The 12,772-nt window shown below is 44.3% G+C and overlaps 1 protein-coding gene across 1 annotated transcript in view; it reads left to right on the top strand.

Annotated features, from left to right (window-relative positions):
- The window catches only part of LOC126204052 (43 kDa receptor-associated protein of the synapse homolog), a 208,349-nt gene that overhangs the window by 96,922 nt on the left and 98,655 nt on the right, over positions 1-12,772 (top strand). The gene's annotated exons all lie outside the window — the stretch shown is intronic.

Here is a 12,772-nt window from a genome sequence, read left to right on the forward strand (position 1 = left end):
AAAAACATACTTCCGTGAATTTTTTTATGGTTTGTATTAACCAATTAAACTAGCCCCTCTCCTCACCTTCGGTCTGTGGAATCGATTCGTCAGTATTTGATGTGGTTTACGAAATATATCCAGCGGTAATGTTAGGTGACTCACCCTGTATAAATATACCTTCATCAGAAATAAAATATGCTGAACAAGAGGACACTTTCCTTAGAAAAAACTTAGCATCGGAAATGAGAAAGAAAACACACTATAGCTTAAGTAACCGTAATATTACTAGAGTATTACAGGCACAAAACTTTAAGTCACTTACTAAAATTACATCCTCCAATGGAGATTAATAAAACAATTATGCCAAAGATGTCGTCAGTAGTTAAGACATCATCTCCATTTATGCAACACGACTCTGCACACAGGGTCGATGCGAACACAGTTTAGCATCAGTAGTTCGCCTATGAACTATCGTGACGAGCGTGTGAAAGCCCTAGGGCAGATAGTTTCGCCGAGAGAGGGCACTTGTGGTATGTGCCAGACACTCACGCACATTAAAATCCATGTATACATTGTTGGGTTGTGGTCTTCAGTCCTGAGACTGGTTTGATGCAGCTCTCCATGCTACTCTATCCAGTGCAAGCTTCTTCATCTCCCAGTACCTACTGCAACCTACATCCTTCTGAATCTGTTTAGTGTATTCATCTCTTGGTCACCCTCTACGATTTTTACCCTCGACGCTGCCCTCCAATGCTAAATTTGTGATCCCTTGATGCCTCAGAACATGTCCTACCAACCGATCCCTCATTCTGGTCAAGTTGTGCCACAAACTCCTCTTCTCCCCAATTCTATTCAATACCCCCTCATTAGTTATGTGATCTACCCATCTAATGTTCAGCATTCTTCTGTAGCACCACATTTCGAAAGCTTCTATTCTCTCCTTGTCCAAACTATTTATCGTCCTTGTTTCACTTCCATACATGGCTACACTCCATACACGTACTTTCAGAAACGACTTCCTGACACTTAAAACCTATACTCGATGTTAACAAAGGCTTTCCTTGCCATTGCCAGTCTACATTTTCTATCCTCTCTATTTCGACCATCATCAGTTATTTTGCTCCCCAGATAGCAAACCTCCTTTACTTCTGGAAGTGTCACATTCCCTAATCTAATTCCCTCAGCATCACCCGACTTAATTTGACTACATTCCATTATCCTCGTTTTGCTTTTGTTGATGTTCATCTTATATCCTCCTCTCAAGACACTGTCCATTCCGTTCAACTGCTCTTCCAAGTCCTATGCTGACAGAATTACAATGTCATCGGCGAACCTCAAAGTTTTTATTTCTTCTCCATGGATTTTAATTCCTACTCCGATTTTTTTTTTGTTTCCTTTACTGCTTGCTCAACATACAGATTGAATAACATCGAGGAGAGGCTACAACCCTGTCTCACTCCCTTCCCAACCACTGCTTCCCTTTCATGCCCCTCGACTCTTACAACTGCCATCTGGTTTCCGTACAAATTGTAAATAACCTTTCGCTCCCTGTATTTTACCCCTGCCATCTTTAGAATTAGAAAGAGAGTATTCCAGTCAACATTGTCAAAAGCTTTCTCTATGTCTACAAATGCTAGAAACGTAGGCTTGACCTTCCTCAATCTAGCTTCTAAGGTAAGTCGTAGGGTCAGTATTGCCTCACGTGTTCCAACATTTCTATAGAATCCAAACTGATCTTCCCCGAGGTCGGGTTCTACCAGTTTTTCCATTTGTCTGTAACGAATTCGCGTTAGTATTTTGCAGCTGTGACTTATTAAACTGATTGTTCGGTAATTTTCACATCTGTCAACACTTGCTTCCTTTGGACCTGGAATTATTATATTCTTCTTGAAGTCTGAAGGTATTTCGCCTGTCTCATACATTTTGCTCACCAGATGGTAGAGTTTTGTCAGGACTGGCTCTCCCAAGGCTGTCAGTAATTCTAATGGTATGTTGTCTACTCCCGGGATCTTGTTTCGACTCAGGTCTTTCAGTGCTCTGTCAAACACTTCACGCAGTATCGTATCTCCCGTTTCATCTTCATCTACATTCTCTACCATTTCCATAATATTGTCCTCAAGAACATCGCCCTCTATATACTCCTTCCACCTTTCTGCTTTCCCTTCTTTGCTTAGAACTGGGTTTCCATCTGGGCTATTGATTTTCATACAAGTGGCACTCTTTTCTCCAAAGGTGTCTTTAATTTTCCTGTAGGCTATATCTATCTTGCGCCTAGTGAGATATGCCTCTACATCCTTACATTTGTCCTCTAGCCATCCCTGCTTAGCCACTTCCTGTCTATCTCATTTTTGAGACGTTTGTTTTCCGTCTTTCCTGCTTCATTTACTGCATTTTTATATTTTCTCCTTTCATCAATTAAATTCAATATCTCTTCTGTTACCCAAGGATTTCTACTAGCCCTCGTCTTTTTACCTACTTGATCCTCTGCTGCCTTCACTACTTCATCTCTCAAAGCTACCCATTCTTCTTCTACTGTATTTCTTTCCCCCATTCCTGTCAATTGTTGCCTTATGCTCTCCCTGAAACTCTGCACAACCTCTGCTTTAGTCAGTTTATCCAGGTCTCATCTCCTTAAATTCCCACCTTTTTGCAGTTTCTTCAGTTTTAATCTACTGTGTCTAAATACTACAAAATATTATTTGTCAGATTTCGACGAGGTGCTCTGATGGTCTAGCAGGTAGAGCACCAGACTCGGACAGTGGAGGTCTCGGGATGTCCCGAATAGGGCCGGAGATTCCCACACATTCCAGTCCATTCAGGACGCACCCAGGTCCAGTCAGCCTGTTGTGCAGGGCACTACAGAACTGTTTGTGATCGTGTATCCAAGTTACTGCTATGTTAGTGACAATTTGTCAACAGTGACCAGGAGAGGCATCGAAATGGAGGCATCGCAGCCCATCACTAAGAGACTGCCACGCCAGAAGAAAAAATATGACCACAACGTTTACGAAAAGACTATGTAAGATCAGTATGGCCTTATTTTAAAGTTGTTTTTGTAATGACATTTAGCCTGAAGATGAGGTTTACCTCGAAACATGTCACTAAATAAATAAGTAATACAATAGTTGGCAAAGTTTGTGACTGGTAGCGGTAATTAAAAAAAACCTTTACATGTTTCTTGAGACAGTCAAGGTCGAAAAATAGTCAAAATGGCTTCAAAATATGATATGGTATCCCTTTTCTTCTATTATTTATGAAAAGATTCCATTCTCCAAACAGTTCAAGAAAATATCCATCAACATACTTGAAATATGGCAATTCATTCTACGGCATTCCTTTTCGTAACTAAATGATTTAAGTGAATGTAGTGCTCAGAGATTGTCTTTACTGTCAATATCTGTTTCTCTGTAGTAGTGTCTGAGATTTCTTGTTTCTTGTCAGTCGTTCCTAAATGATTTTTATCCTACTTATTTGCTATTGAAATGTATATGCTCTGCAATAATGTGTGTGTCGTAAGTTTTTAATTAATTCCAAGGAGTTCTTTTATGAGTACCGCTTTGTAAATAAAATGTTCGACTCAATACAGGTATGTGTGAACACCATCTAATTTCGCAATTGGTCCGTTGGAAATATTTTATTTTGTATATTCTGGGCTCACTTCCTACCGGACTTCTCTGCCCAAGGTTTTATTTAAAAATAGATTTTCACTATAAACTGAAGTCTAAGAAATATTTGTTGGCAGCAGATTTTAGTCTGCTAACTACTCTTGTGTTTTACATATGAACTCTTGTTTTTGCGTGAGCTCTGATGTCTTCCTCTTTTCTGCCTTTGTAAGTCAGTTCTTTTCTTATTGAGATCATTACTATGACATGTCTTCCTTTCTATCATCTTCTATCTGCTAATTATTTTTAAAAATGCTAACGTACTATTTTTAACGAAAACATTCATGTATGTTGTAGAGCACTAAACATGCCTAATGAAATCAGACGAAAGATATTACGCCCAAAAGAAAGTAATTTAAGATGCAACAACAAATTAAGGTTTTACACAAGGAAATACTCTGCTTTACGTCCATAATATTTCAAGAAAGTTTTTCATATAAAAATATTTCAAGGCAGTAGAATATGTAAGGTGCGGCGGGAGTGGGGGAGGGGGGGGGGGTTCAGTTGGCCGACATCCACATACTTAGTATGACAGTGACAAGGGTTAGATTAGGTTCCACACAGAGTTCGTTCACACGCTCTCCACTAATGTGCATTTTTTATTTCGCAGTGCAAAATTGTAAAATCTTTATCACTCTTCTGAACACTTTCGCTGCTGGCCTCAGTGATTATATTAACATAAAGTAAACACGTTGCACAATCTACTTCTTTTCCTTCAGCGTTTGCCCAGCTTGTCTGCAGGGTCCGCTACGTGGGTCTGTTGTCTCCATTTCGCTTTATCACGAGCTGCATCGGGGTTGATATTCCCGCATTTAAGGTCTTTATGAATCGTATCAGCCCAACGTTGCTAAGGTCATCCTTTGGGTCTTCTGCTGACGACTTCAAGTGTGTAACCAGCCTTGGCAATAGAGTCATCACCGGCCAGTAAAATATGCCCAGACCATCTAAGACGACTCTCAAGCATCTTGTCTTGGATCGGTGCAACACCGAACTGTTTCCTAATGTTTTCACTGTAAACGTGATCTATCTAAGTGAGGCCCGCTGCCTACCTTAGCATCTTCGTTTCCATTACACTTAGACGGTGTTCTGTTTCAACTGTAGTCGGCCAGCATTCGCAACCATACAAGACGACTGGTCGGATGACAGCGCGATAGATTTTTGATTTTCAATTATCTTTCATCTTACAGTCGCAAGTAACTCCATTTATTGTTCGCCAATTCATCCAGGCTGCCTAAGTTCTGGTGTTAAGCTGCACAATACAATCAACGAAACTGATTCACAACAATTACATTATCGGCTTTAAGTGTAATTTGGAAACATAGTTCTGCTCCAGATTTAGGTCTTGAAACAGAGCTGATGAAAAACTGTTGCTTTGGAATTTATGTTTCCTGCTGCCGTAAGTAATCCATTAATTTGTGAAAAGCAATACAGTTCAGCTGTTATAAACGCCCAGACGTACAGGCAGTTACTTGGAAACCCCTCGCGCAGTGCGATGGACGATCTACAATCACGCTCATAAATTAGGAATAATGCAGATACATGGTGAAACAACGCTGTGGTGGGCGGTTTTCAGGGTTTAAATCACCTCGGGGCATAACCATGCGGTTCATTTGACCTGCGGTCGTCGCACGGTAGCGCTGGCAGCAGTCACATACGCATAGGTGTGTTGGCGCATGTCAGAGTACGGTGCAGCGAGTAAGTGTGCAGACGTTCTCAGACGTGCTAACGGTGACTGTGTGTTGAAAATGGCTCAAAGAACACATATTGATGACGTTATGAGGGGTAGAATACTAGGACGACTGGAGGCTGGTCAAACACAACAGGTCGTAGCACGGGTCCTCCGTATGCCACAAAGTGTGATCTCAAGATTATGGCAACGACCTGAAAGGTGCATTCCACTGACCCCTGGTTACAGGAAAGCCCGTAAAGTCTGGTGTCAAGAACACAGTACATGGTCATGGGAACAGTGGTCCCAGGTTACGTTCACGAACGAGTCAAGGTATAGTCTGAACAGTGAATCTCGCAAGGTTTTCGTCTGGCGTGAACCAGGAACCAGATACTAACCCCTTAATGTCCTTGAAACGGACCTGTATGGAGATCGTGGTTTGATGGTGTGGGGTGGGATTACGATTGGTGCACGTACACCCCTACATGTCTTTGACAGGAGAACTGTAACAGGTCAGGTGTATCGGGACGTCATTTTGCACGAGTATGTCCGCCTTTTCAGGGGTGCAGTGGGTCCTACCTTCCTCCTGATGGATGATAACGCACAGCCCCACCGAGCTGCCATCGTGGAGGAGTATCTTGAAACAGAAGATATAAGGTGAATGGTGTGGCCGGCCTGTTCTCCACACCTAAACACCATCTAACACGTTTGGGATGCTCTCGGTCGACGTATCGCTGCACGTCTTCAAACAACTACGACACTTCAGGAGCTCTGAAAAGCACTGGTGGAAGAATGGGAGCCGGCCGAAGTGGCCGTGCGGTTAAAGGCGCTGCAGTCTGGAACCGCAAGACCGCTACGGTCGCAGGTTCGAATCCTGCCTCGGGCATGGATGTTTGTGATGTCCTTAGGTTAGTTAGGTTCAACTAGTTCTAAGTTCTAGGGGACTAATGGCCTCAGCAGTTGAGTCCCATAGTGCTCAGAGCCATTTGAAACATTTTTTTTGAAGAATGGGAGGCTATACCACAGCAGCTGCTCGACCACCTGATCCAGAGTATGCCAACCCGTTGTGCGGCCTGTGTACGTGTGCATGGTGATCATATCCCATATTGATGTCAGGGTACATGCGCAGGAAACAGTGGCGTCTTGTAGCACATGTGTTTCGGTACGGTTTTCTCAACTTATCACCAACACCGTGGACTTGCAGATCTGTGTCGTGTGTATTCCCTATGTGCCTATGCTATTAGCGCCATTTTTGTGTGGTGCCACGTTCTGTGGCACCACATTCAGCAGTTATCCTTAATTTATGAGTGTGAGTGTAGTTGGGGCACAGAGAGAGAGAGAGAGAGAGAAGTGTGGCGCCCCCGGCAGACTGCCGGGGCGAGGTAAACGTACGAGACCGGCAGGTGTCAGCGAACGGAGATCGCTCAGGGAATGCTGTCGGAGACAGGGCATAGATGTGACTCACAGTGTTCAGTCGGTATTTTTGGTGCGAAGCGTCAGTCGCTGTCGCCCATCACTATCCAACCAAAAGTACCCGGCGCACTGTGTGAAGCGGAATTGACCACTAGATGTCACGAGATGCTCGCCCGTCAGTGTAAAAGGAGGCGGGGAGTTCAAAATGGCTCTGAGGACTACGGGACTTAACATCTGAGGTCATCAGTCCCCTAGAACTCAGAACCACTTAAGGGGCTCCGGAAAGGCTCATAATCATGAAAAGTTCAATTTTTACATTTTTGCGTTTTCTGAATCTGCAGACTATTACCTTTTAATAGATATATAATTTATTCAATTCCGAAGACTACAACAATTTTTAAATTTTTTTTGAAATGTGTTCTACATGGGCGTGACCCACTGTGGCGCTGTTAAACTGCTGTCAAATGGTGTTATTATTGTCCGTGTTCATCAGGTACATTTTAGTGATGTGAGATAAAGTATGTGTTGTGGCTAACCTGTGATGGTTCAATATATATCGCTGGTGTGATTGTCGATTGTTTCATGTTTATTTACTCTGTCGTTATCTCGAAAATATTCGTAATTAATTCTGTTTCTTGAGTCTCTGTTTTGTTGAAGTATAATAATGAGTAAAAGTAAAGTTATTAGAAATCCTCTGAAGGCTTTTAAGAAAAGGAGAAATGTTGGAAAGCCAAAGGTATGTGTTATTACTGTAAACAATAAAGACGATGAAAATCCCCAACATAGCTTGTGTCCCAAAGAAGAAGACAGTTGGTGTAAATATAACAAAGGATTGCTAACTGGTGAAGTGTACACTCATAAGCATAGTCTGCCTCGTGCAATAATGGAGGTGATAAAAGCTATTTTCAGAGACTTATCAGCACCTGAACTGTTGAAAAAGTGTATTCACGGAAAAACTCAAAACCCCAATGAAAGTGTAAATAGTGTTATATGGTCGAGAATCCCCAAGACTGTATTTGTTGGAATAGAAACACTTCACTTTGGTGTGTATGATGCTGTTACGACTTTCAATGATGGCAACATTGTAAGGTGCAAGGTATTTAGAAATATGGGAATGAAGATAGGTTCTAACATGGTACGAGCGATGCTTGCTTTAGACAAGGAACGCCTTCGGGCTGCAGACAGGGCTGTAAAGAGTCTAGAAATACAAGCAAGAGTAAACAGGAGGAGGAACAAGAGGAAGCTGGAGGAGGAGTTTGCAGAGGATGAAGATAATCCATCCTATGGACCTGGAATGCACTAAAAAGTTAATCCAATTTTTGTCGCTCGATTCCCAAAACTTTTATTTTCTCATACTAATTATATGTTTTCTAAGGATCTTCCAAACATATTTGTTTCAAACTTTCAGTAAATGTTACACAGTACCTTCTGCATAATTTAACACAGCCTTTTTCCAAAAAACTGTATATTTTTGAATATATAAATAAAAAATTGCAAAAAAATGTTGTGAATTTTCATTACAATTGAAAAAAAAATCATCTTTAATAACTGAACTAAAATTTTGTAAAATCCCTGTGTTAAGTTGTAGCCCATATTCCAATAAATAATCTGTAAAAAGTTCAACTTCCTACCTCAAATACTTTGTGAGGAAAGATGTAATTTATAAGCGTTATTTTAACATTGCAAGTATAGGGCGTTCCGGAGCCCCTTAAACCTAACTAACCTAAGGACATCACACACATCCATGCCCGAGGCAGTATTCGAACCGGCGACCGTAGCGGTCGTGCGGTTCCAGACTGAAGCGCCTAGAACCGCTCGGCCACACCGGCCGGCAGGCGGGGAGTGCTGTGTTGTTAATAGAGAAGACGTATCAGAGCAATGGCTCGATCATAACAGCGAAGTGAATTCGAAATGGGCTAGTCACTGGAGTAACAAATCAATCAGGCAAATTTCAGTCCTTCTAAGGCTGCCAAGTCGGCTGTAGTAATGTGGCTGTCACGTGGAAACGCAAAGCAACAAATCACAGCTCAACAAAGGCCAGGTACACTTGCACTGACGAACGTGAACCGACGAATATTGCGTAGGGTGATGGTAAAAAATTGCATGTAATCAGCAGAAAGGATCAGTCGTGAGTTCCGAAGTGCTGCCAGCAGTCTTTTTGGCTCAGTCACTACTCGTAGGGACGTAAAAAGCATAGGGTGCGATGGCCGACCAGTTCCTCATAAGAGCACACATTCCTTGCACTTGAGGTGGTGCCAAGAGGAACGTCAATGGACGGTGGCTTACTGGAAACAAGTGATCTGAAGTGGTGAATCACGCTGTACTCTGTGTCAGTCGGAGGGGCGGTTTGGGTTTGGGGTTTGGCGACTGCCTGGGGAAGGTTACGTACCGTCATGTGTGGTGCCTACAGCGAAATACGGAGGAGGTAGCGTTACGATATGTGCTGTTTCGTCCGAACAAGACACAGTCAGGGCAAAAGCACCACAGGCGCAAAGATGCGAGCTGGTGCCACTGCCATTGAGACTCGCCACTTGCGCGAGTTCCAGCAGTGTCATGGGCGTCGTTGAGGATGAAGATATCGACTTACCCTCGGCCAACTGCCGGCCGAGTACAATCCGCCAACGACCGGACGACAACGGTGAGAAGCCTACTCGGAAGACAGAATAGCAGCTCTCGCCCATTTGGTTATAGATCATCGTCCAGGACTGACTTAGACAGAAAACGTCGTAATTTAGAAGTCACCAGATAGTTGTTGCATATTGCATTTGCTACGTCCTGTGAAGTTTACCTACGATTGTTTGCACCTAGCATTGAGGGCCCTTTTTTGCGTTATAATACAAACTACAGACTACAGTATTCAACTAGTCACAAAGATAAGTAAACCTGGCACGAATCCGCCCGCCGGATTTTGGTCGAGGTCCGGTGAACCGGCCAGTCTGTGGATGGTTTTTAGGCGGTTTTCCATCTGCCTCGGCGAATGCGGGCTGGTTCCCCTTATTTCGCCTCAGCTACACTATGTCGGCGATTGCTGCGCAAACAAGTTCTCCACGTACGCGTACACCACCATTACTCTACCACGCAAACGTAGGGGTTACACTCGTCTGGTGTGAGATGTTCCCTGGGCGGTCCACCGCGGTCCGAACCGCACAATAACCCTGGGTTCGGTGTGGGGCGGCGGAGGGGTGAAGTGGACTGCGGTAGTCGTCGTGGGGTTGTGGACCACTGCGGCTGCGGTGGGGACGGAGCCTCTCTGTCGTTCCTAGGTCCCAGGTTAACATACAATACAATACCATACAAACCTTTTAAATCATTTGTGTGACTTTCTTACTGATTTGCTGGAGTGTTGTAGAACCTTCGTTCTCCTAACCTGTTAACCGACCCTGTGGCATAGCTGTGTAATAGTGGCATGGAGAAATTCTCTTAGCAGTGTATTGCACCAGAAGCCTTTTCACGAACTCACAAACTCGGCCTGCTGTAACAGTGGCAACTCCGTCTCCACAGCAGTAGCGACGAGGATTTACAGAACTGGTGACAAGGGTTACAGAAGTATGGGGGTGCTTTTCGTGCTTAGAGTCTGCTCTCCTTATTGCGCTTAAGTGAGCGTTAAATATGGGAGGTAGTGATCACTTTTTACAGCACAGTATACTGCGTAAAGTAGAGCATCGGTTGGGAGACTAAGATTTCTTGCTTCAGCGTGACAATGCACTCTGCCATAAAGCAGTACCTGTGAGACAATGGATTGTGGATTCAGCAGTCCTGAAATGGTTCGATCTGCGAAGTGTCCCGACCTTTTTTAGAGAAGGATGGGGCCGCTCCAGCCCACAAAGACGTGGTGACCAAACCAAAAGTTCTACTGTCACCTCTGTATAACACGTTAGTTTTCGAATCAGGAGTCACAGGACGCGGGCTGTGATGTTGTCCATGCGTCTGGGTAGGATGACTCATTGACATGGTTCATCAGGAGACGGAAAGTGGACGAAAGCGAGCGAAGGGGAACGGTGTGTAAGAGCAGAGAGGAAAAAAGTGGCAAGGCAAGCGCCAAGGGAAAGAAACCTCTGCGACAGTAGGGGCAGTAGCGGCTTGCTAGCTGCGACAGTGCATGCAAGGTGAGATTATGTTACTGCGAGGTGTCGTGCATCGTTACCTTTGTCGCTGTGGGTGCTCGTTGTAGATGAGTCAGTCCGGGAGCTGCAGCTGGGCTTCTGTGAATTCTCCTGGGCCTTCTGCAGCGGCTGCGTGCCTGTAACAGTCCGAGGTCGTCATACATTCGTGGGGGATCGGCCCTAGATCAGCTAACAATGTAGGGGTCGTGTGTGGCTGGTTTGCGTGTTGTGTACAGTACGGCTTCCCTGCTGTTGCCTGTTTTTCGGCGGGTCGAGCATCTGGGATTGCCAGTAGAGCTTTGTTGCAGGAAATCGCCAGTACTGTTCTGTTAGCGTGATATGGACCATAGATGTTTAGTTCCTTGCTAATAATGTCTTTCGACTATTATGTTTCCATCTATTGTTGTGGTCGTAGTTCACCAGAGAAAGGAGAAAGAATAAACAGGTTATGCGAGTATTTCGTGTTTCTGTACACTCGTGTGGAGAGTTTTTGCAATACCTGCAAGAGGGTATGTAGCCGAAATTCCCGGTGAAGATCCGCGGTGCGTGTGTAACGCGGAGCATCGCTTATGATTCTGATTACTTTCTTCTGTATGAGCTGCAGACGGCGCAGTGCTACGCCTGTTAAGCATAGGATAAAGTTGTCTGAGCCTCGCGTTTGCTTTGTTGGTCACGTGTTGAATGTGGTCTCTCCCCCCCCCACCCCCCCCCCCACCCCCAGGGTAGTTTCCGAGGTATCTGACCTTCTCACGGAAACGTATTGGGCGTGCGTGTAGTGTTATTGAGTTGCAGTGTTGATGTTTGCGCAGTAGTTTCGGTCTTCTAATGAACAGAACGGCTTCGCACTTAACGACGTTTACTCTAACACGCCATTTCACCAAACAGGGTCCCGACCTGATTCCAATGGAACACACTTGGGATGAGTTAGAACGTCGAATTCGTTTCAAAGCCATGCGTCCAACCTTCTCAGATTTCGGCTCTTGAAGAAGAATGTGGTGGCATTCCTCCACAGACATTCAGACAGCCCACTGAAAGTGTCCACAGCAGAGATCAAGTCGTCATAGAGTCGAAGGTTGGACGCATCCCATATTAATATCCACTAAAATATGCCGGAGTATTTTGATCAGATAGTGTACTGTCATCAGTTTTGTGGACCCACCTCTACAGTCATGCAACACGTAAAACCACTACTAGACACAGTATTTCAAGCCGAATCACATGAAATGAGATGAATTGGCAGTACCGCACCACGGATAATTTGTTACAGTTTTTATAGAGCAGTAAATTCAGTACAATCATTAAAAATAACAGCGCCTAAAATAAGTAACCTCCCCCCCTGAACCATGGACCTTGCCGCTGGTGGGGAGGCTTGCGTGCCTCAGCGATACAGATGGCCGTACCGTAGGTGCAACCACAACGGAGGGGTATCTGTTGAGAGGCCAGACAAACGTGTGGTTCCTGAAGAGGGGCAGCAGCCTTTTCAGTAGTTGCAGGGGCAATAGTCTGAATGATTGACTGATCTGGCCTTGTAACACTAACCATAACGGCCTTGCTGTGCTGGTACTGCGAACGGCTGAAAGCAAGGGGATATTACAGCCGTAATTTTTTCCCGAGGGCATGCAGCTTTACTGTATGGTTAAATGATGATGGCATCCACTTCGGTAAAATATTCCGGAGGTAAAATAGTCCCCCATTCGGATCTCTGGGCGGGGACTACTCAAGAGGATATCGTTATCAGGAGAAAGAAAACTGGCGTTCTACGGATTGGAGCGTGGAATGTCAGATCCCTTAATCGGGCAGGTAGGTTAGAAAATTTCAAAAGGGAAATGGATGGGTTAAAGTTAGATATAGTGGGAATTAGTGAAGTTCGGTGGCAGGAGGAACAAGACTTTTGGTCAAGTGAATAAAGGGTTATAAAAACAAAATCAAATAGGGGTAAAGCAGGA

This window comes from Schistocerca nitens, chromosome 9, assembly GCF_023898315.1.
Source record: "Schistocerca nitens isolate TAMUIC-IGC-003100 chromosome 9, iqSchNite1.1, whole genome shotgun sequence".
Lineage (NCBI taxonomy): Eukaryota > Metazoa > Arthropoda > Insecta > Orthoptera > Acrididae > Schistocerca > Schistocerca nitens.